Source organism: Mustela putorius, unplaced genomic scaffold (assembly GCF_011764305.1).
Source record: "Mustela putorius furo isolate JIRA1106 unplaced genomic scaffold, ASM1176430v1.1 tig00003869_pilon_pilon_pilon, whole genome shotgun sequence".
NCBI lineage: Eukaryota > Metazoa > Chordata > Mammalia > Carnivora > Mustelidae > Mustela > Mustela putorius.
Window position 1 is genome coordinate 3,551,665 of NW_025422021.1, and position 25,689 is coordinate 3,577,353.

Here is a 25,689-nt window from a genome sequence, read left to right on the forward strand (position 1 = left end):
CTAACTAAACAGGAAGGGAAAGAAAGCGTCACACCCAGAAAGCTCTCCCCTGGCATATCTCCTTTCATGGTATCTGCCATTATTCTATTCCAAGCCATATGCCCCTGACACTGAGAGCCAACCACTGTGGTTCCTCAAGAAAAGTTCTCGTATCTATAAAATTTATTCTCACTTTGTTGGCTTTTAAAGGAAGGAACAGCTACCTAATATGTAGGATCCAGTGTAAAATGAAAATATGGAGGATTTTCTTAATAAATTATTGAAATTTCAATACAGCCACAGCAGAGCATTAAACCAAGCACTCACATCTTCTAAATTCAGGGCCTTGTGTGATGACATGGGTGCTTTGCCCACAAAACCAGTCCTATTTACAGTATTAGGATTTTTTGGAAGGACCTACCAGACATTGCTGGTTAAATGCTTTCCTTAGCTATCTTTACTAACCTCTTCCCACCTAGATGAGCAAGTTTTCTAAAAATAAATAATAATATTATAATAGGTTACATCCACATTGGGGGAAAAGAACTGGCTCAAATCCCTATTGTCACTTACTATGTAAATTTGGGAACATTTGACTTTTCTGAGCCTTACCTTCCTCGCCTATAAGGAGAAGGCATGAAAATTCAATTTAAAAATACTACGAAAACACCCACATTTTAATGGTTGTTCAAAAATGCTGCTTTTCGGGGCACCTGGGTGGCTCAGTGGGTTGGGCCGCTCAGGACATGATCTCAGGGTCTCGGATTGAGTCCCGCATTGGGCTCTGTGCTCAGCGGGGAGCCTGCTTCCTCCTCTCTCTCTCTGCCTGCCTCTCTGCCTACTTGTGATCTCTCTCTGTCGGATAAATAAAATCTTTAAAAAAAAAATGCTGCTTTTCTTTTTCCATGGATGGGGTAAATGTTCAAATACTTTTCATCCGTGCTTTTTCAACCATCTTGTCCCTTGTTCTTACAGACAGATTCAACTTTTATATGACCTTAAATAGGAAATAGCATATTACATTCTGGAGTTTTGTTTGGGTGTGAGTATGAGGAGAGGAAGAGGGAGTATGTCTTTCAAAGGAGATTTTACACATGAATAAGGCCTCAAGCTGGCGATTCATTAGTGAAACACATATAAATAATCTGGTAACACTGGCAAGTAGGTGTTTCTGCTCCCCCCCAGCTAAACTGAACAGCAGGGAGCTGTTCTGTATTGTCTCATTTTTTAAGCAGTAAGATTTTTAAAATACATTTTGAAAATGCCTCTATTATTTCTTACTGGAATTTACTCAAATAAGAAATATGGAAAACTTTTTTAAAAAAAGATTTTATTTATTTATTTGACAGAGAGAGAGAGAGCGATCACATGCAGCAGAGAGGGGTGGGGGAAGCAAGCTCCCTGCTGAGCAGAGAGCCAGATGCAGGGCTCTGTCCCAGGACCCTGGGATCATGACCTGAGCTGAAGGCAGAGGCTTAACCCACTGAGCCACCCAGGCGCCCCTAGAAAACTTTTTATCTTTTAATAAACATAATGCCTTTTTCAGAATGTGTTGAAAAAATGAACTAAAAGAATTTTTGTTACAACCTTTGACTAGGAATAAATTATGTTAAATCATTATATTTTCTTTACTAAATATGAAAAATATTTTCCTTTTACATCTGTAGCAGATAAAGAAATAGCAGATATTGATGATTATAAACCATCCTTTGCTTAAAACCTTAAATGCCATTAGATTTTATCATGTATTAATTTGATTCCCCAAGGCTTGAATTCAAACTTTGAAGCTCAAAATTGGTTTTATTTTTTTTTTATTTTACTTATTTATTTGACAGAAATCACAAGTAGCCAGAGAGGCAAGCAGAGAGAGAGAGGGAAGCAGGCTCCCTGCTGAGCAGAGAGCTAGATGCAGGGCTCTGTCCCAGGACCCTGAGACCATGACCTGAGCCAAAGGCAGAGGCTTTAACCCACTGAGCCACCCAAGTGCCCCTCAAAGTTAGTTTTAGGATGTATTAAAATAATATATAAACAAACACTTCCTTATTATCTATTTTGAGAAGGTATAATCATTCCTTCTTCCACACATCAGAAATAATGTTCATATAAAAACTGCTTTCAGGAATGAACTTGTACTGGAGGTACAATTGGAACTTTTCCTCTTCCAATTTGTGTCCAGTGATTCAGTGCCTGCAAATTGATGGATAACAAACAGATTAACAGGAGTAAAGACAAGGTTTATTTTCATACATGCATGGGAGGTCCCAGTAATGGGAAATTTGTGGAATAGCCAGAAGCTGATGATTATATATATAAATTTAACAAAAAAGGTTTGGGGGTTTAGGGTATCAATGAGTATGCAAGGTTCTATTGGGCTTTTTGATGCTAATGAAATGGGCAGTCTGTCTTCTTACCAGTGTGAAGAGTTAATGGCAGCTGAATTTGTACTTTATGCTGGTAGGGGTCAGTCTTCTTTCAATTAGGAAATTCCCTGAGAAGAGGGCCAATGGTAGTTGTATTTTCAGGAGACTTTGTTTAAGTTTAGGTAATATTTCTTTTTTTTTTTAATTTTTTTTTAAAGATTTTATTTATTTATTTGACAGACAGAGATCACAAGTAGGCAGAGAGGCAGGCAGAGAGAGAGAGAGAGGAGGAAGCAGACTCCCTGCTGAGCAGAGAGCCTGATGCGGGACTCGATCCCAGGACCCTGAGATCATGACCTGAGCCGAAGGCGGCGGCTTAACCCACTGAGCCACCCAGGCGCCCAAGTTTAGGTAATATTTCTGTGGCTGCTGCTGGTTCAGATGTTTTTGGTTTGAAGTAATTTTCATACCACTGTGTGGACCTTTAATTCTCTCACTAATATTGCTTCAAACCTTGGTTCACTTTCAGACCCTTTGTAGTTGGTGTGCACTAGCATCACCCGGGAGCTTTGAAAAAATACTGAAGTCTGGATCTTGTGCCTAGAGATTCCAGGTAGTCTGGGGCATCAGGATTTTTTTTTCTTTAATTTTTTTGTTAGAGCCCCTGGGTGGTACAGTTAAGTGTCAATTCTTGGTTTGGGCTCAAGTCATAATCTCAGGGTGATGAGATGGAGCCTCATGTGGACCCTGAGCTCAGGGAAGAGTCTGCTAAAGTTTCTCTTTCTTTTTGTTCCTCCCTGAACTCATTTTCTCTATAAAATCAATCAATCCATCCATCAATCAATCAATCTTTAAAGGAAATTTATTGTCATTTTTAGAATAGTGATTTTTGTTTGTTTGTTTGTTTTTTTAGAATGGTGATGTTTTTTAATCAAAAAAGCAACCCCGATTTCTTCTCCTTCTAAAAAAACTGGGAGATCCGGCAATATCAGCCTCACCTTTCCATACAGACATAGCAACACTTGTCTGGAGCCCCATAATAGCTATTTCCCTTTAAAAAGACACATGCACTACAGTTTCCCACAGTCCCTACCATTCCTCCTTACTAACTCCCTCCCACCTTTGCTTCACTTTATTTACATTATATGCCTGGCTCCCGTAAGCATTTGGGTTAGAGGCATGACAGGCAATGAGGTACCATCCAAGTGTAGTAATGGCTTAAGCTGATTTGCATTTTTGTAAATTACCTTGGAAACTGTGAAAAGTCAGAATGAGAGAGAGTGATATCGAAGACAGAAAAGTCACTTAGAAAGTTATTGCAATTTTGATGAAACTTTAGGTAAAGTGCTATGTTAACTGTTAACCTTTAACTGCCACGTTAAAGGCTTAAAAGAGACTTACAGCTGTGTTTTTCAATGTGTGGTCCCCAGACAGCAGCAGTGGCATCTGGAAGTTTTAGAAATACAGAACCCCAGACTCTAACCACCAAACTTACTGTGTCAGAGTCTGCATTTTAACAAATTTCCCCATAAGATTTGAACTGACACTAACTTAGAGGTTTTCACCATCTATTTCATGTATGTCCATATTCTCCTTAATTTCCCAAATGACTATATATTGTTTATAAAGTCCTTGATTAACAATAATCTTTGGTATTCTGACGTGTACAGAAACATCATCTTCAATGTTTTAATATAGTAGAATTCACATTCCTCAGCTTCAAGATTAAAACCATCTTCCATGATACATCATATAATCCGATTTTCCAAGTCATTGAAAATATTTTGCAGTTGTTGCTGAATGATTTAATAAATTGGATTTGTGATCTTGGCCTCAGGTTCCTTTAAATAATATTATTTGGAGATCTTAAAAAAATACCACTGCTTAGGTCCCACATAAACTTTATTTAGAGGAAAAGTCAAGTTTAGATTTACAAAATATTTATAACTATTTTAACTATAAGATAAGGAAGTAAAGCAGAATCTCTTGTATGCTTATTTGAATATGATAAATGCATAATTCTCATTAATAGAACCACTACAAGAAGTAACTCTTTAAATATGTTTAAGGTCGCACCCGGGTGGCTCAGTCAGATGAACTTTATCCTCTTGGTTTCAGGTCAGGTCATGATCTTAGGGTGGCAGGATTGTTCCTGAGCGCTGTGTTCCACCTCCCCCACCAAACTGAGCTCCGCCTTGGTCACACTGGCACAGAATCTGGCTCTGCCCCCTCTTCCTGCTTGTACTCTCACACATGCATGCTCTCTCTCTCAAATAGATAAAATTTTTAAAAAGAATTTTTAAATAAAAATATCTTTATTGTTTTATTTTTCTGATTACATAGTACATTTTTATTTTGGAAAAATGAGAAAATACATAAAAGTAAAGAAAGTTAAAATCACCTGTACTGTGTGGATGTGTATGGAAATGGGAAGGAAATATAAAACATATATAAAATTGAGTATCCCCAAACTATGTATGTGTGTATAATATACTCTACATGTGTTTTTATATACAATTATACATATATGTATATGTATAATTATATATATTATATACATATGCATATTATATATATATATAATTGTGTATGTATTGTTTTGCAGTGTGAGTTTTCCAATTAGCATGATATCATAAGCATTTCTCCATTTATTTTTATTTATTTTTTTAAAGATTTTATTTATTTATTCGTCAGAAAGAAAGTACAATGAGGTGGAGCAGCATACAGAGCAGGTAGAGGGAGAAGCAAGTTTCCCATTGAGCAGGGACCTTGATGTGAGACTCAATCCCAGGACCCTGGGATCATGACCTGAGCTGAAGGCAAATGCTTAACCGGCTGAGCCACCCAGGCATCTCACATTTCTTCATTTAAATGCATATTTTAAACCTGTTTTTTAATGATTGCATGTCATTACACCATGTAAATATTTTATACATCATTTTTCTTCCCATTGTGGCAAATATTAACGTATATAAAGAAGCTGACTACACTGCAATCCGAACTTTCATTACACCCCCAAATTCTTTCACTAAAGGTATGGGAGAAAATGGTAAAACCACTATAAAACATATTGCTTCAGTAAATCAGCATATAGCATCTCTGATGATTATAATGAAAATACATAAAATGAAGCAGAGTTTGTTTCTTTTATGTAATTTAAAAAATAAAGTAAGGTCTGGATCTGAAATGTCTCAAGGCAGAAATTAAGTGAGTCCCCAAACAGTAAAGGCACCTGCATTAGTGCATTTCAATTCCTCTGTCTTCATTTTAGTGAATAATTTGTTTTACTTGTCTGATTTTTTAATGAACTTCCCAATTAAAAGCAGATGTCACTTTTCACAGAACATAAATTAGAAACAATTTCATTACTAACAGGCAAAATCAGTATAAATAATATTGCATTTGCCTGCAAGCATTGGGAAAATGCTCAATGTGATGGGATCTTCACATTGGTAAACTTACTGTAGCCTTAACTTGTGGGTTAATTTAAAGCTTAGTGAACCATATGCTTTCATTTCCAGGGGAAATTTGATTTAGAAAGTCCCTCAGAAATGTTTATGCCCATCTAAGAAGGGGATGAGTTAAGGAAGCAAATGAAGAACATTGTATTCCATGATCACTAGATTTAAAACTACCGGCTGCCATTTTGTTTACAGAATCTTCACCAGCTCGTTAAGTTTAGCCGCTGAGAGGAAGCTTCCTCTCTCTTTTTTACTTATGACTTTTACAATAATTCTTTGTCCATTTCTTCCACCCCCAGCCCTCTCCCTCCCTCTCTTCCCCTTTTGCCCCTTCCCTCCTCCTCCCTTCCATCTAACCTCCTCCTCTTCCTCTCTTCCTCTCTTTGTTTTTTTATCAGCCCTTAAATACAAACAAAACATGGACTTCTTAGGGCTCAACATTCTTACGCCTTTAATCTCTACAACTTTTCTGTACTACTTCAGCATTCTCTCGGAGACTTTCAGTACTGTGGCCATAGATGATCTCCATGATGGTCATCACTCCAAAGCCCTTTACTTCATCGTCTCAGTCCTGTGACTGCGTTGGTTCCAAAGCATTACTGACCCTGCTCTTCCGGCAACCCCTTTCCTTTTGCCTTTTCCTGGCTTCCCTCCTCGTACTCTGCAGCAGTTGAGTTGTGAGTAACTCAATCACCCGTTTCCTCTATTTCTACTTCAGAAAAAAGATGAAGCACTTGCATAATTTTTCTGATTAGATCTATTTTAAAAGGAAATGATCTATTATCAGTTAGCCTCACGAATTTCTTTATTTATCATCTCTTAATCCCCTGCTCCATCCCCCATAATCACCAGTCTAAAAATTTTATCCTCTTTTAAAACTCCCAGCCAGGCTTTACTTAACATCGGAGTCATGGGGCCATGAAAGGTGAAATTGCTTGACTCTTTTCTTCCTTGCCTTGTCTCCTTCCCACCTTTTCTCCAACTCTTCTCGTTTTCAAATCTCAGCCTCCATCCACCATTCCAGGTCCCACCTTTCCCATCTCTTCCATTTGAATCTCTCTTCATTTTTCAGTTACCCCTTCTCACCTTGTTGGGGTCCGTTATCAAAGGAATGAGACTGAGACAGAGTGAAAGTTATGTAGAGCTTTATTCTGTGCCAAGCATTAGAAGTCAGACTGACTGGCCAGGGCCGCCTCCGAAGAGAGCGACCCCGTCCTGATCTCACAGGCTGGTTTTATAGGGCATAACCGCAGACCCAAGGTATGGTGGCTTCTATTGTTAAGGCGTTTACTCCGGAATCGATACCTGGAACTATACCAGGAACTACTGGGGCATTTATTCCCGGAATGAAGTCCGTGGGTGTAAAAAACAATATGGCTACCTAGGCAATATGGAGTTGCTCTGGTTAAGCAGGCCCTAATAGTTAAACAGGTTTTAACATTAAATTGGCCCTAACAACCCTCTCTCAGTTACATTTTAGTCTCACAAAATTGAAAACAAAAACATTGTGGCTCAACCCTGAAGACGTTATTCCACCTTTTCCTTGGCTATTGTCATGGCTTGAATTGTCCTTCCTAACATTTTCTGTGTTGAAGGCGTAACATCCCGAATCTCAGAATGTGAACTCTTTTGGAAACAAGGTATAAACAGTGAAGATGAGGCCATGCGGGTAGACGCTAGTTCTAGGTGGCTTTTTAAAAGGGGCATTTGAACTCAGAGGCAGACGCACACAGAGGAAAGATATTGTGAAGACACATGGAGGGTGGTGGTGGTGGTGGCAGGAAATGGCCATTGACAAAGCCAGGAGAGGGACTGGGAGCAGGTGCTTCCCTCACAGCCTTCAGGATGAACCAATTCTGCCTACACCTTGACTTCTGACTCCCAGATTTCAAAAGTGTGAAAGTACATTTCTTTTGTTCAGGCCACCCCGTTTGTGGTACCTTGTTATACCAGCCCCAGGATACTAATGCAACTACTTCATTTTCTGCCTCCTGCCTTCTCTGCTCCTCTACTAATCCTTTACTTGCATTATGAGAAACTGCTCTTTCTCAAGTAACTAAGGAATGGACTCTCTCTATGCACTTGATTCTGAGACACTGTTTTCTCTAGTTCTTCCATCTCTGGAATGGTTTCTTCTAAATCTTGCTCAATGCCATTTCTTCCTCCAGTCCCCCTTTGCTTATCCTGCTTAATCTGTGGCTCTTCTCTTGTTTCCTGAATTCTTCATGTGGTCTTATCTAATCCCATGATGACAACGTCACTTTTATCTTGGTGATTTCTAGACTTTAAAAAAAATTTCCAACCCATATATCATTTCTCAGCTCCAGTCTTCTTTTTACAAGTTCCTGTTGAAGATTTACATATACACCTCATACTAGCTCTTCTAACTCAGCTAGGATCATTACTTTCTCCTTCAAACCCTTTCATTTTCTTCCTTGGCTAAAGATGCTGCAGTCCTTCAGCCATCACATTAGAAACTTCATGTAGGTCATGTTAGAGCCTCATTCTCTTCCTCTCTCCCTTCAGGTCAGATGACTTCTTGGTGTGAGTCCATTCTTACCTCCTATCTCCCTTTTCCTCTTCTCATCCCACTTCAGTTTGGGTGCCTGGAATCTTTGACGAAAATTATTACAATTATGTTGAGTAATGTATGAATCTGAGCCTACAAACTATAATACTTTCACATTAAGCATTGCTTGTTTGCTTTTACTTTTTTTTTTTCTTTTTAATCAACGTAAGCCTGATTCTGAGCTCCCATCCTCTGACTGGTGGGATATCCAGTCCCTGTGGTAATTGAAGTTCCCTTTCCTCGGGGTTTTGCAAGTGTCCTTGGGCTCTTGCAGCACCATGGTATCGGGAGGTCCCTCTATTCATCAGTCTACTCTGACTCCCTATGAAACAATCATTGTCTCAGGCTTTGTGGAGACTGCGGTTTCAGTGGCTCTGCTGCTTCTGTTTCTGTTTGGGCACTGGAAGTTGGGATGGCCCAGCTTGCAGTCTCCTGGGAGGGAATTCACAGCCATGCCTGGGGAAGCCTGGGACTTCCACATGGCACTGCCCTAAGAGGACCAGCCATCTCCTCATGCTTCCTCTCCCATCCAGCTTTTTCTCTGGTGCTGGCCAGATCTCCCCATCTTTTGATAATCCTCACCTCTATCTCCTCCTTTAGTACATCTATGATAATGTCTCTAATAGATTTAGAGTTTTTCTGTTTTTTTGTTTTGTTTTGTTTTGTTTTTTTAACAAAAGGCGGGAGGGGAAATATCTTGCAGGTGACTTCTGTTTTGGGTCTCTGCTGAGCAGAGAGCCCGATGTGGGGCTTGATGAGGGGCTTAATACGGGGCTTGATTCCAGGAGCCTGGGATCGTGACCTGTGCTGAAGGCAGGGGCTTTAACCCACTGAGCCACCCAAACACCCCAATTTGCAATTTGCAGAGTTGCCAAACCCAATGCTGCCTCTAAGTTTTACCTACTATTAAAGATAAAGCAACTGTTTTGTTTTGTATTGTTTTGCTTTTTCCTTTATTTCATTGATTTCTTTGAAAGTTTGTACCTCTTAATTCCCTTCACTATTTTGCTCATTCCCCACCCCTATTTCCTCTGGCAATCACCAGTTTGTTTTGTATATTTTCTGAGTCTGTTTCTGTTTTCTGTATTTATAATTTGTTTTTTCCTTTGTTTTGTTTTTTAGATGCCACATGTAAGTGAAATCATGTGGTTTTGTCTTTCTCTGTCTGACCAACTTCACTTAGTGTAATAAATACCCTTTGGTACCAAACACCACTTTGTCTTCTAAAGCTGAAATCTAGCATATCCTATAATGGTAATAGGGCATTGATGGGGAACACAATCACAGAAAGAGTGTACAGGGTGAATTCTTCACAAACCTAGTGTTTGCAACACAGAGATTCACTGCATTGTGAATTGAGAGGTTTCAATTCTTTCTTCTTTTTCAGTTTTGTTGAGATACAATTGATACATAAAGTTGGAAGATATTTAAAGTGTACATCTTGATGATTTGATATACATATATACTTCGAAAAGATTATACCCATACAATTAACACATCCATCACCTCACATATTTGTCTTTTCGTGTGTGTGAGAAAAATTACATTCCACCTTCTTAGCAATTTTCAATTATATGATTGTGTTGTCCACTATAATCATCACGTTATACATTAGATCTTCAGTCCTTATTCATCTCATGGCTGAAAGTTTGCCACCTGTTTTACCAATCTCTCCCTTTATCCTCCAGTGCCTGGCATCCACTTTTCTACTCTGTTTCTGAATTTGACTTTTTTTTTTTTTTGAGATTCCATATGCAAGTGATAAAAAACACTTAAAGAAGGATGGCTGTGTGGCTCAGTCATTTAAGTGTCTGAGTCTTGATTTCAGCTCAGGTCTTGGCCTCAGGGTCATGAGATTGAGCTCTGTATGGGCCTCCACACTGAGTGTGGAGAGTGCTTAAGATTCTTTCTCTCCCTCTCCTTCTGTCCCTCTCCAGCCCCCTAAACCCCCACTTGAGCTCTCTCTCTCTAAAGCAGCAACAACAACACTTAAAGATTTTCATTCACGTGGTAGAGTAAGTCCCTGGGAATCCAGACCAAGAATGATTTAAAGAAACTACTCACAAAGGGGCTCTTAGGGAGTATTGAGATAAGGTTAGGCACCTCTCCCTTTGTATGAATTGTCCAAGATGACAAATAATGTTTATATGATCACAGTGATGTTAATATGATCACAAATGATATTAATATGATCACAGTGTCTGATGTCACTGGTATGTATATTTGTTCTACCCATACCCTCACATTTTGAAAAATACTGTCACATCTTACCTTACTTACCACTGTGCGGTACTTTTGAACACTGAGTGTTCCAGGGCATATGTTAAGGGCTTCAAACCACTGAAGACATTCCTGTACTCTGGGATTGCTGAGCAGCATTACCTTACACAGTAGCTGGCTTGGGCAGTCATTTTGCTTCGCTGCATTCCAGGAACAAGAAGAACCACTGGCTGATAGATTACATACATGCCTGCACATTTTTAAATATATATATGAAAAAATCCCCGGTATTTGGTTTCTTCTTGCTACTTTAGTTTATGGTCTTATTTTTTTTACGGGCAACTTTAAGCCTCTTTCCTTCATAGTTGTTTTGAAAAGGTTGTTCTCATTGCAGAGGCTGGGAATGTATTTGGGAGAAATCCATGAGAGCACTTGCTAATGGAGTATTAGTGTGTAAGTGTCTATGTAGATGTGTGAAAGTGCTTGAGTGTGTATAGGAATGTGTGGGTGTGAGAATGTGAGTGTGTGTGTATGTGTGTGCAGGCAAAGGCGGGTGGTGAGTACTGACTTCAGGAGTCCAAGTGCAGCCTTTCCAGAGAGACAGTCAACAAGATCTCATGAACAGAATTTCTCATCTTCCTGCTCAAAATCTCTTCCACCTAGTTTCCCCATCTTGGTAAAGGCATTCAATCCTTGCAGCAATTCAGATCAAAAGAGCTTTTACTTCCTCAGAGGAATTGGCACCTGGGCTGTATCTTCTAAATAGGTCCAGAACCCTATCATTTCTCACCATCTCCAACATTGTCCTGGGGACTGAGCCACTTGCATGTTTTACCTGGCTGATATGGTAGACTCCACATGAATCCCTGTGCTCACATCCCTGCCTCTGTAGTCCTCCTCTTCCATGTATTCTCAATGACAGCCCAGTGGTTTTATTTCTTTTGGTTTGTTTTTTATTTTTTGTAGCTTTTCATGACTACTTGCTATTTGCCAACAATTTTAAATACATGTTTTTATGTTTATGCTTTGTTTATGTTTATGTTTCATTTTTTTAATTTTATGTTTTTTTTTCCCCATCATGATAAATGTACTCTTTAATCCCCATCCCCTATTTCCCCCATCTGCCTATCCACTCTCCTCTGGTAACCAACAGTTTGTTCTTTGTAGTTAAAAGTCCATTTCTAAGTTTGTCTCTCTCTCTTTTTTTTTTCCTTTGCTCATTTGTTTCTTAAATTCTACAGATGAGTGAGATAATATGGTACTTGTTTTTCTCTGACTGGCTTATTTGACTTGCATTATATTCTCTAGCTCCATCCATGTTGTTGAAAATGGTAAGAGTTCATTCTGTTTTGTGACTGAATAATACCCTATTGTATATATATACACTACATCTTTATTCATTCATCTACTGATGGACACTTGGGCTGCTTCCATAGTTTGGCTAGTGTGAATAAGGCTGCAATAAACATGCATGTATCCCTTTGAATTTGTGTTTTTATATTTTTTGGGTAGTGTGATTCCTGGATTATAAGGTAGTTCTACTTTTAATTTTTTGGGGAATCTCCATACTGCTTTCCACAATGGCTGCACCAATTTGCATTCCCACTAACAGTGTCACAGGGTCCCTTTTTCTCTACATCCTCACCAAAACTTTTGGTTTCTTGTGGTTTTGATTTTAGCAATTCTGACAGATGTGAGGCGATATCTCATTATAGTTTTGATTTGCATTTCCATGATGATGAGTGATGTTGAGTACCTTCCATTGGCCATCTGTATGTCTTCTTTAGAGAAAGATCTATTCAGGTCTTCTGCCCATTTTTAAATTGGATTATTTGATTTTGGGGTGTTGAGTTGTATCAGTTCTTTATATATTTTGGGTACTAACTCTTTATCATACATGTCATTTGCAAATATCTTCTCCCATTCCATAGGTTGCCTTTTAGTTTTGTTGATTGTTTCCTTCACTGTGCAGAAGTTTTATTTTGATGTAGTCTCAATAGTTTATTTTTGCTTACATTTCCCTTGCCTCAGGAGACATTTCTAGAAAAATGTTGCTATAGCTGATGTCAGAGAGATTACTTCCTGTGTTCTCTTCGAGAATTTTTATGGTTTTAGGTCTTTAATCCATTTTGAATTTATTTTTGTGTATGGTGAAAGAAACCCATCCAGTTTCATCCTTCTGCATGTGGCTGTCCAGTTTTTCCTGTACTGTTTGTTGAACAGACTGTCTTTTTCCCATTGGATATTCATTCCTTCTTTGTCAAAATTAACTGACTATTTAATTGGGGGTTTATTTCTGGGTTTTCTGTTCTATTCTGTTGATCTCTGTGTCTATTTTTTTTTTTAATATCAGAAAGGTTTATTTGCATGGCATGGCAAACATTTATTTACCAAACATTTGCTCTTCTCTTCCTGGGAACGGTTTTCTTTCCCTCTGAAGCCCCAGGCCCCACCCCCCTTTCTCCTCAGCGCAGGATGGTACACCAGCTCCAACCGCCCAACTGCCCTTGGGTCTCTCAGGTCTTTGTGGAGCTCTGTACAAAATTAAACGTTTCCCCCCTGGTAATCTGTTTGATGTCAATTTAATTATGACTAGGGTAGCCAACGAACCCATCCATAAGCAGTACTTCGCTCGTGTTCTTGAGTGACATCAGCTACATAGGCAAATATCAACAGAGAATGTGACCGAGAAGACTCCAGACACAGAAATCATCGCAAAGTACCACCAAGGGCTGATCCTCATCAGTGGAATTGGGAAGCAGGTGAAGAACACGGTGCCCCACACATCAGACAGAGCGCCTATGAGGGGGGCACTCAGAAAAGACAGCAGGCCCTTTACACCTTGAATGAGACCATTCATAAGGAATGTATGTTGAGGAAATGTTTCATGTAGAACAGTTAACATTGGAGTTGTCAACAAGCCCCACGCAAAGAATTCTAGGAAGATGACAATAGCAGCATGGTATACACTTGGTCTGCCAAAGCCGTGTAGCGAGACGCCGCCGGCGGTCTGCGCGCCGGGGCGCTTCTCCGGCATGGCTCCCGCCGCGGACTCCGACGCCGCCTGGTCCTCCGGCTCCGGCGGCGGCTCGGCACTCATGCCGCGGCCATGCCCGCGCCGGCTTGGGTCGCTCTCGGACGACGGCGACGCCGCGAACGCGGCGGCAGGGCCCGCGCCCTCATGGGCTCCGCGGCCCGCGGCGGCCTGCGCGTCGGGCGGCGGCGCCAGCGGCGACGCGGAGGGCTGGAAGGGCGGCTGGGGCTGGAGCCGCTGAGGAGAGGCGAAGGGACCGCAGGAGCTACTGACACCAACGGCCGCAAACACCGTCACTCTCCCGCCTGGCGGCTGGCGGCTGCCGCCCGGGACGCTCAGGACGCCCCGCCCCGCGCCTAAACTCCCGCCTCTCTGTGTCTATTTTTATGCCAGTACTCTACTGTTTTAATTACTATAGCTTTATAATATAACTTGAAGTCCAGAATTGTGATACCTCCAGTTTTTTCTTTGGTATTTGAGATCTTTTGTGGTTCCGTACAAATTTTAGGATTGTTTGTTTCAGCTCTGTGAAAAATACTATTGGTATTTTGATAGGGATTGCATTAAATATGTAGATTGCTTTGGGTAGCATAGACTTTTTTTTTTTTAAGATTTTGTTTATTTGACAGTGTTAGAGAGAGTACAAGCAGGGTGAGTGGCAGGGAGAGGGAGAAGCAGGCTCCCCACTAAGCAGGGAGCCCAGTGCAGGGCTCCATGCCAGGACTCTGTGATGATGGCCTGAGCTGAAGCAGACGCTTAACCAACTGAGCCAACTCAGGCACCCTGGGTAGCATAGACGTTTTAACAATATTTGTTCTTCCAACCCATAAACATGGAACATTTTTCCATTTCTTTGTGTCTTCTTCAATTTCTTTCATAAGTATTTTGTAGTTTTCAGAGTATAGACCTTTTACATCTTTGGTTAGGTTTATTTCTAGGTATCTTATGGGTTTTTGTACAATTGAAAATGGAATAGATTCCTATTTTTGTTTTTTTAAGTTAAGTCAGAATATATCACTCCTAGGCTTACCAGGTCTCTTAGAATAAATGACTCTGTGATTACAATCACCTCTGCCCTGCTCTGCTCCCACCACACCCCTCTTCTTCTACTGCTTCCTCCATCCACACTCCACTGTACTGTTTTCCTTGTCCTTCCTCCAACCAGGCAGGAAAACTACCTGAGGGCCTTCACTCTAGCTATACTATCTTCCTGGAAAGTTCCTTCACCAGAGACCCATGTGACTCACTCACTCCCTTTCTTCCTGTCTTTGCTCATACCTCACTGATCAAAGAGGCCTACCCTGACCATCATGTTTCATAGTGCACAGAACTCCCATCCATATGGAAACCTTAAGTCCCTTACCATGTTCTACTTGTCTTTATTCTTCAATTTCATCACTTTATAACATGCTAGGTAATGTACTGATTTATCATGTGTATTGGTTATAAGCAAAATAAAATAGTGGCACGCCACCATCATCACTAATATTGGAACTCCCTTGTTGGTCTACTATTAACTTTCCTGATCTAGAAGAAGTGTTTAGGGGAATGCCTGATATAGAATAGGCCTGCTAAATAAATGTTTGTTGGATAAATGAGTGAAGAATTATAAATGGGATCTTTATTACAAGACCTGTATCTTTTGATTGATTGTAATAATTGACTATTGTTGCTATATATGAATGTTATTAATTTTCTTATATGATCTTGTATACAGCAACTTTGATGAACTCTTACTGATTTAAGTTATTTTTCTAGATTCTCTTGGTTTTATATGTAGGAAATCATACATCTACAAATGATGACAGTAGTGTTCATCCTTTCTAATACATTTATTTATTTATTTGCTTGTATATTTATTTATTTTCTGTTCTTACACTGGATAAGACTTCCAGTAACATGAAGACTAGAAGCAGTGGTAGAGGACATATTTGGTTTTTTGTTTTGTTTTGTTTTGTTTTAATTTTTTATTTTTTATAAACATATATTTTTATCCCCAGGGGTACAGGTCTGTGAATCACCAGGTTTACACACTTCACAGCACTCACCAAAGCACACCCCCTTCCCAATGTCCATAATCCCACCCCCTTTTCTCAACCCCCCTCCCCCCAGCAACCCTCAGTTTGTTTTGTGAGATTAAGAGTCACTTATGGTTTGTCTCCCTCCCAATTCCATCTTGTTTCATTGATTCTTCTCCTACCCACTTAAGCCCCCATGTTGCATCACCACTTCCTCATATCAGGGAGATCATATGATAGTTGTCTTTCTCGGCTTGACTTATTTCGCTAAGCATGATACACTCTAGTTCCATCCATGTTGTCGCAAATGGCAAGATTTCATTTCTTTTGATGGCTGCATAATATTTGTTTTGTTCTGACTTTAAATAGAAAGATTTCTTTAAATAGAAATATTTATCATTAAGTATGATGTTTCTTAAGTTTTTAGTTTTTTGGTTTGGTTTTTGCATCTATCATTTGCTACATTTTGGATTCTTAAAAAAATTATAGATGGAGGGGCACCTGGGTGGCTCAGTGGGTTAAGCCGCCGCCTTCGGCTCAGGTCATGATCTCAGGGTCCTGGGATCAAGTCCCGCATTGGGCTCTCTGCTCAGCAGGGAGTCTGCTTCCTCCTCTCTCTCTCTCTCTGCCTGCCTCTCTGCCTACTTGGGATCTCTCTCTGTCAAATAAATAAATAAAATCTTTAAAAAATATATTATAGATGGACACTGAATTTTATTGATGCCTCTTTTTTGCATTTATTGAGATTATCATATGATTTTTCTTTATTTATTTCGTGAGTTGCATTTCTTTGCTTTTCAGTGCATTTAATTTACCTTTTGGCCAATATATTTGCATTGTTAAGGGCACCTGGGTGGCTTAGTTGGTTGAGCAACTGCCTTCAGCTTGGGTCATGATCCTGGAGTCCCTGGATCGAGTTCCACATTAAGCTCCCTGCTCAGGGGGGGGGGGGTCTGCTTCTCCTTCTGACCTTCTTCCTCTCATGCTTGCACTCTCTCATTCTCTCTCTTTCTCAAATAAATAAATAAAATCTCCTAAAATATATTAAAGGGACATAGAAAAACCTATAAAAACTTCTGTTTTCACCTACCTAATCCCCCTCACTTGTGTAAAAAATAACCACTATTATTAGTTTTTTAACTATGTGCTTAGTTTCTTTATGTCATCTAAACAAATACAGCTATATATTCTTATTTTGTCCCTTCCTTACCTCATTAGTGGCCTACTAAGCTTACCCTTTTGTGTCTTATTTTTATTACTTGGCTATTCTTCTATAGTAGTATATAGGCAGTGTTCTGATACTTTTGCCAGAGAGTGTTCCATTGTATGAGTGTATTTATTTATACTCAATGATTGACTTTTCCTATTGCCTTCAAACATTGAGTTTTTGTAGGGTTTCTTTTTTTTTTTTTTAGTTTCATAGAATTCCCTTTTATTTTTTCCTTAACTTTTTATTATTAACAGTATTTACTTCTCTTCCTTAACTCTTTAAATGATTTATTTATTTATGTAAGAGAAGCAGGGGAGGGGCAAGGGAGAGATGAGAAATCCTTAAGCAAATGCCCCACTGACCGTGGAACTTGATTCCAGGACCTCAAGATCATGACCTGAGCTGTAGTTGAAGAGTTAGCCGCTTAACCAGCTAAGTCACCCAGGCACCCATCTTCTTCCTTAACTTTTAGTTTGGAAACTCCACATAGCAAATTTGAAAAAATAGTACAAAGAATGTCCAAATAGACTTCATCAATTTTAAAATTTTAGGACATTTCCTTTCTCTGTCTCTCATTATGTATTTACATATATATACTTTTTCTTAAATCATTTCTTTTTTTATGTTATGTTAGTCTCCATATAATACTTCATTGTTTTTGATGTAGTGTTCCAACATACATTGTTTGTGTATAACACCCAGTTCTCCTCCTTAGTATCCATGCCCTCCTTAATATCCATCACTAAGCTCACCCATCTCCCCACCTCCCTGCCCTCTAAAACCCTCAGTTTGTTTCTCAGAGTCCAGAGTCTTTCATGGTTTTTCTCCCCCTCTGATTCCCCACCTCTTCATTTTTCCTTTCCTTCTTCTAATGTCCTCCATGCTATTCCTTATGTTCCACAAATAAGTGAAACCATATCATAGTTGAGTTTCTCTGCTTGACTTATTTCAGTTAGCTTAATCATTTCAAAATAAGTTGTGAACATCATGTATTTTCACCCTAAATATCAACAGATAACCTAATGACAAGGATGGTTTCTTCTATAGCCATGTTCCAATTTTATACCCAATAAATTTAACATTGACACGATAGTATTTTTTGCTCTGTTGTTCATTTTCTATTTTTTTAAAAAAGATTTTATTTACTTATTTGAGAGAGAGAGATAGCAAAAGAGCACAAGCAGGGGGAGGAGTAGAGGGAGAGGAAGAAGCAGACGCCATGCTGAGCAGGAAGCCTGATGTGGGGCTCGATCCCAGGACCTGGAGATCATGACCTGAGCTGAAGGCAGACACGCATAACTGACTGAGCCATCCAGGCGCAGTCATCCAGGCGAAAATGAAAATACTTGTTCATTTTCAAGTATTTTCAAATTGTCTGAAAATGAGGATAATTCATTGCATTTGGCTGTCTTGTACAATTCTAAGGAAGACCCTCCTGGTTTGGCTTGTATAATTTCTTCTCCTATTCCTTTCTCTGTGTGAACTTTTCATTCTCCAGCCATTATAGGAATCAAGGCTCATCCCTCCATTTTTGCCCTTAGCTTGCCCCTCTTCTCATTTACCACACTGCTATTTAGTGAATAGTGCTTTGCTTTCAAAAATCCTTTCTGAAGAGTCCTATTCACAAATCTATGTCTTTGATTCTGGCCACTCTTCTTTATCTGGTACTGAGCAGCTTTCTTTTGGATGTTTGCCCATGGGCTCACTCTTCACTCCCCACTCCTCCTCTACTCCACTTCTGCCAAGTAACGCCTTCCCTTTTGTTTTAGGCCTTAGCTCAGACATCACTTATTATGAAAAGAACTTATTAATTTTCCAAATTAGATAGTTCTATCTCCTTATGATCTAGGATCATCTTTTTCACCTCCTTGGCAGTATTAACCAACAACCTTGCCTACGTTCTTTTGCTCAGGCTGTCTCTTCTGCTCAAACCAGGACTTTGCCTTCTCCCCGATCCTACATTACACTCATCAGTTGAAGGTCTCACCCATAATTTAGGTCCTATAAAAGATCTCCCCAGATTACTAAATCAGAATTTTTTTTTTTTTCCACTGAACACTGTTTAGTTTTCAATTTGTACTTACAATGATCTATTTTGCGTTAGTTAGGTGTTCTTAAGATTTGTTACATAATGCTTTTGAGATTACACTGTCTATAGTATAGGAGAGTTATGAAGTATCTATCCCAGTATAATTTTTGTTGCTGATTCATAGATTATTGAGTATAGAAAGTATGGAGAGAGAATCCCAATCGTATGCATAGTGATTAGCTGAAAACTGAACCTGTATGAAAGGAGATAAGTTGAAGAAATTCTACCTTTGACTAGATTTTGTAGGAGATAAGTGATTTCTTACACATCGTTAAAGGTAAGGGCTTTTCCTGCAATAAAGAATATACATATTATAAATATGGTTATAAAAAGTTTGTAAAGAAAGTTAAAGACAACCATATAAATGTATAGAAAAATATGGATGGCACCTGTGTGGCTCAGTCAGTTAAACACATCTGTCTTCGGTTTGGGTCATGATCCCAGGGTCCTGGGATCAAACTCCACATTAGCTCCCAGCTCAACAGGGAGTCAGCTTCTCCCTCTCCCTCTGCCTTTTCCCTTGCTTGTGCTATCTCTCTCTCTCAAATGAATGAACAAAATATTTTTAAAAATTTCAGGAGAACCTTGGTAGCTCAATTAGTTAAATGACTGCCTTCGGCTCAGGTCCTGATTCTGGAGTCCTGGGATGAGTCCAGCATTGGGCTCCCTGCTCAGCAGGGAGTCTGCTTCTTCCTCTGACACTCCCCCCTTTCCTGCTCTCTCTCTCTCTCACACACACAAATAAATAAAGAAAAATCTTGAAAAGAAAAAATTTTGGAAAAAAAATGGATGAGTTTTATACTTTCAGGTTTCTCTCCCTCCTGCCAAATTTCTGCTTCCCTTTTAAATCAGTGGCTTATCTCCCTGACACGATAATGTGAAGAAAGTATGAAGTAGAAAGAAATGTCTTAATTTCATCTTTATGAATTAAGACTAATGATATTCAACATTGAAACAGGACAGTTTTCAATTCATGATGGATTTCTGTATTACTCATTTAAGGAGTATAATAGTAAAGACTTTATTTGTCATTGTATCTTCCACAGCCTGACACAATACTTATTGAATGAATGAAGTAATTTGGAAAATAGAAGTTAAATTTTAGATTTGGGAGGCATCAATACAAAATTTTAAATTTTTAAAATTTAAATATTAATTTTAATTAATTTAAAAATTAATTTTAATATTAATTAAAAATTTTTAATTTTATAGCACTAAGTTTAAAGTTATAAGGTTAAAACCTTTTATTATATACATTCTTTCTCATTTATTGTTATGATTATGCAGAAACTCTATAGGTCTATTGTTACTTAGTCATTCAATATTTTGGAATATTCTAGTCTAGCTCCAAAATTTTTTTGCTCCTGATTTCAAATAAAATGCTGCCAATTTTTAAAAATACATCTTCTTCCAACAATGATTCAATGAATATAGAGTAGGTGTGAGAAAGCATGTTTTAAATTTTTTTCTAGGAAATACTGATAGTCAGCCAGATTTAAGGACCGTTATTCTAGTTTATATATGATGTTCATTGTGGATGTAATATATATGGATTTTCCCCCCATTTCCCAACTTAATCTATTTTATTTAGGAAAATCCTCACAACAGGTGAACATCTAAACCTAATAATTCTCCCCATAGTTGAATTACATGTTGAGATTCTGAAGGTCTCTCCAACACATGTGCTAGAAAATTAAACAATAAGTCCTCTGAAAACATTAATATAAACTGGGACCACCTCATCAGCTAGTGGCATAATATGATTGTAGGCAAATTGTGTTAGATGCAAATAATCTGGACAGCAAGACTTTATTAATTTTTATTAAAAATGGAAACACCAGTACACCCAAATCTGGCTCTGCTCCTTACTTATTCAACTCAAAGAAAATGTGATTAAGAGGAACAAGAAATCTAAGAAAAGCAACAAGGACAAGACAGTAAAGAAAAAAATAATGATTCTTGGAAAACACAAATCTTCAAAAAAATGTCTCCCTGACTTCCAATGTAATTAAATTTTCATCCCAAAACTATGTTGAACTAAGGAAGAAAAAATAAATGTATTTTTGCTCTAATCATTACTTTGAAGATTTGCTCATGAGTGCAATTTGTTAAAATTTTATTTGATTTTAAAAATTTATTCTACCACACATCCATTGCTTCAGTATTAACAACAAGCACCCTACTCCGAGCAGCTGAACGACAAATCCTACCTGGTAGCCATGCACTGAGCAGAATAAGGGAAACAAGAAACTTCCAAGCCATAGTTTTTACTGTGACTTTTGGAATACTTCAATAGAGAAAAGAGAAAGCAACTATCACTCAAAAATTATTTTGATGGTATCTGTCATTTCTACTATAGACTATCAGTCTATAATCCCGCTATAATCCCACTAGGATTAATTATGGAAAATACAGCTAAAATCCAAAATTTTAGTAGGGCCTAAAATCTGGGAATTCAAAGCACAGCAATCCATCACTCAATTTATAGGTTCACTAGAGAAGCAGAGGCATATGTGTGTTGATGGTGGCCATTGCATTGCAGGGGAAGTAAGGCTTGGGAAAAAAAAAATACCCTGCTTGAGACCACTTACTAAGTTTGGAATAAAAAGTGTATTTCTAGCTCCAGTTCTCTGCTCTTACCCATAAGCTCTCTCTGGTTCAGTAGCAAGGGTTCTCTGCCTAATGGTTGGGAGGTGAAACACCACACTTCTTTTATCTTTAGGTGACACAAAATCACAGTTCTTCCTGTTTGCAATCAAGACCTTTGCCGAAATGCATCATAGTGAAGGTCTAGTTCAAATGGCGTGTGGACCCTGAACTCTGTACCATCCAGCTGTGGGATGGGACCCAGTGCTCTAGTAAGATCGTTGATTTTGTGTACGTCAGTGTGGAAATGCCTGGGAACAGAGCAGGAGATGAAACTCTGGCCCAGTTTGCAGTCCAACTGGGCATAATCAGAGTTTCAGCTTTTCAGTGGCTCACTGCCACTCTTTAAAAGCATAAAAATTCCCTCTAAAAAGAAATTCCTGCTCAAAACAGACTTTCAAATAGTCTGATTAAAATTGCCAGGTTTATTTTGTTTGTATCAACTATTAATACAATTGTGTACAATTCTATGATTTTGTGTCAATGAGTTAATTCTCCTTCGTGCTGAACCAAATGGGACTGTAGATTTAGAGAATGAACAAGAAATGGGTTGTGTCTAATGAGATGTCCTAGGAAATAGCCATGCTATGCAGACTATACATGGGCTCCACACATGCTTCAGCCAGATGTGATTTTGGCCCGTCACCTCCACAGCTGGTATTTTCTTAGTGGTTTATAATACGTCCCCTATTCTTTCTTGTCCATCTTCCCCCACTTAAAATTTACATTTTCAAGTCAGGTTTATAATGAAAATAATTTACCACATGCCCTTGGGTCATTAGACCCCTTCACCTACAGTGAAGTTTCCTGTGAATAAAAACTTACTAAATGTATTGTGATGATATTCTTTCTTTCTACTTTCTACTCTTTGAATCTACCTGCTGGGTAATTTTTAATGCCAATCCATAACTTCATTTGAAGAGCTAACCTGGGAGTATAGAAAAGGCAGAAGAAATCATTTTCACCTTCTTGTCTATCCTCACTAATCCTCTTAAAAGTACCCTTCCAATCAAGGTATCCAACAGAAGCTCAATTTCCTCAGCAGATGGAACAGTGAAAGGTACAGTGTAAAAGGGTAACCACTGAGAGTGAAAAAGGAAAAAAACAGAGTGACCCGAGGAGATAGCCCGAGCCCAAGAGCACACAGTACCACATGTCTTTACTCAGGCAGACATATGCATGTTTCTCTGTCAAGACTGAAAAGTCAAGGAAATGGCAGGCTTTGGCTTTCAGCTGGCAGGGACATGTACTGGAAATATGTTATTGCAGAGTGACTGAAACTCAGTCAGAGGTTTAACACTTAGCAGGCAGGCAGCAAAGGCTAGAGAAAACGGACCATGATTTTCTCCATTGGGTTCCACCGGCCCTGACAACAATGACAGCTTAAGTTTTTAAAAATAGTGTGATGGATTCTGATGACTCTGGAGCATTTTAGGTTAAAAATAAAATAGTGGACGCATCCCCTAAGAAAAATGGCTGGGGAAATACATCATCAAAATGTTACACAAACGCATCAGAAACTGCGCGTGGATTGCCCAAAGAAAACAGAACCAATTTTCTGAGAAGATTGAATAGAAATATTGAATGGACCCAGCTTCATTTAATACCCACAGAGTTCCTGTGAAATGCAATTAAGAAGACGGGGGATGGAGAATAAGAAAAGATACGAGCCACAAAATGGTCCTTTAGTGCTTCCTTAGAAGGTCATAGCCCACTTTTTATAAACGTGATGTGCAGCACAGAGTTGAAGTGTGTTTTCAAAGATTTGGCTCCACTCCAGAGGTCTTTCTTTAATGCTGTTTGCCAAATTTATGCTAAAGGCAGATTTATGAACACTGTTAGAGAACAGGTATTTCCCTTCTTATTCACAGAGAAGAGTTTTATTATTTTGGTCCATGAGCTGAGCAAAATTAAGCATGAGTTTAGGCTGTAAATTCTCATTTCTATATGTAACAGGTGGGTATTAAGGAAGTTTCTGATTCTAAAAAAAAAAACAAAAAAACAAACAAAAAAAACACCTCAGGGTCTTTTAAGAATTTTCTCATTTCCAAGGCCTTATCTGGGTTTCATAGAACTTTCACCTCTGTAATTCTAAACTGATAGGTTTAACCTTTCTATGCAGTAAAAAACACTTTCCATCACCTCTCCTCTCTGAAATGCTGAGGTCAGCATTGAGATTGAGAAACAGGGTCTAGAGACAGACTACCTGAATTTGAATTCTGGCTCTTTCACTTACTAGTGTTGAGAATCTAGGCAAGTTCTTAATACCTCTAAACCTCCATTACCTCATCTGTAAAATGAGGATAAAGCAGTTCCTACCTTGTAGGGATGCGAGGAAGAGTGAATGAGGTGATACGTGTAAATCATTTAGTACAGTGCTTAGCATACAGAAAGAAAAATCAGTACTGTCTTGAAGAGGGTTAAGATACCAACACCTTAGGGCTTCGTGTTGTCCAGGCTGAACACATGAAGACCATGATCTCTTTCTCCATGTCCTAACTCTTTTTCCATTTCCTTCCTCTTAGCTCTCTAGGCCTTCACAGGTTCTTTATATTTGTTAAGTGGTCTTCTGCTAATGAACAGAAAGATTCTGGTCAATGACAATTTTTTGAAAGAATTACCTGCTTTGTTCTGTCTTAACACATTAAGCATTTCTTGAGTCCATTGAGGACTCATACCCCACAGATCTTAACAGAAAATAAGAGAATGGGTACAAAAGGCAGAAAATGGACTAGTTGGGTAGCTGGAGGGAGAGACAAAATCAACAAGGAAAGATGCAGACAGACTTATGAAAACAGGTGAACTTCTAGGTGATTCATCTACTCTTAGCACAGTAACAGAATTTCCCAACATTGTTCCAACTGGAGTATTGGTCCCTAGAGATGATCAGTAAACATGGGATTTCATGGTCAAAACAGTTTGTCCAGAATATATATATTTTTAATTTTATTTATTTGCTAGAGAGAGACACAGTGAGAGAGGGAACACCACCAGAGGGAATGAGAGAGGGAGAAGCAGGTTGCCCCCGATCAGGGAGCCTGATGTGGGACTCGATCCCAGGACCTTGGGATCATGACCTGAGTCGAAGATAGACGCTTAATGACTGAGCCACACAGGCCTCCTTGTCCAGAATATTTCAAACCATATTTTCAGCTAGGAGTCTCAAAGCACATTAACATATGAAGGATTATTAAGCAGTAAGGAAACCTATTTAATATTTTGTTTATCCCATAATACTGATCAATATGTAACATTTAGAGAATCCTTCCACTATCATTATTTTAGAGCTGAGAAACAAATTCCTGTGAAGAACAAATTTGGGGCAGCTAGTGAACCATGATAAAACTGATGGAATGTAAAGGGGAACTAACGTTTAGAGAATGCCTATTACATGTGCCCGCAATGGTGCTAACTGCTTTAAAAACATTTGCTCTTTCCTGATAAGGTTAAGGTAATAATTTTTAAGTGGGGGGGATATTTACAGTGCTTTATGAAAGAATGTCATGGCTCATATTAGCTGTCTTTAAGTGGGAGCTTAATAGCGCTTTAAAAAAGGAAGGATCTTAAGAAATCATGTAGCCCACATTCATGCTTAAGAATATTGATTTTGCACCCACTGAGCAATTTGGAGTGTCAAAAGTTCACAAGTAACAGAAGGAGAACCAATGAATCACCAAAGTAGTAATTAGTAAAAGCTGATTGTGCACACACCAAAAAGACAGTTTGCAAACCAGAGCACTCATCCCAAAACATGGAACAAGGCTCAGGGATACATTATTATAAAGCAGCTTATATAGCGAGGAAGCAGTGACTGCTTCCTCTTCACAATTATTGGTTATAACATTGGAATTTTCTTAAATTATAGGGACTAGGTCAGTGGTTACCTCATATTGACCTTGGGAAAGATTCAAGTTTTGCTTATAATTTTCAGAGGCATAAACAAGAAATGACCCAGGTCAAGTCAGTCTCACAAAATAAGCTAAATTAAGCTTTGTTTGTATGACTAAACTGGTTTTGTCTGCACAAGCCGTTTTTAGGGCTGGTCTCCATTTGTTTTTTATTTTAACAATCCTCTCCCCTCACTTTTGGTCATTCTCTCCGAA

General features: G+C 38.8%; 1 protein-coding gene across 6 annotated transcripts in view; it reads left to right on the top strand.

Annotated features, from left to right (window-relative positions):
• The window catches only part of CCDC141 (coiled-coil domain containing 141), a 231,247-nt gene that overhangs the window by 114,098 nt on the left and 91,460 nt on the right, over window positions 1-25,689 (top strand). The gene's annotated exons all lie outside the window — the stretch shown is intronic.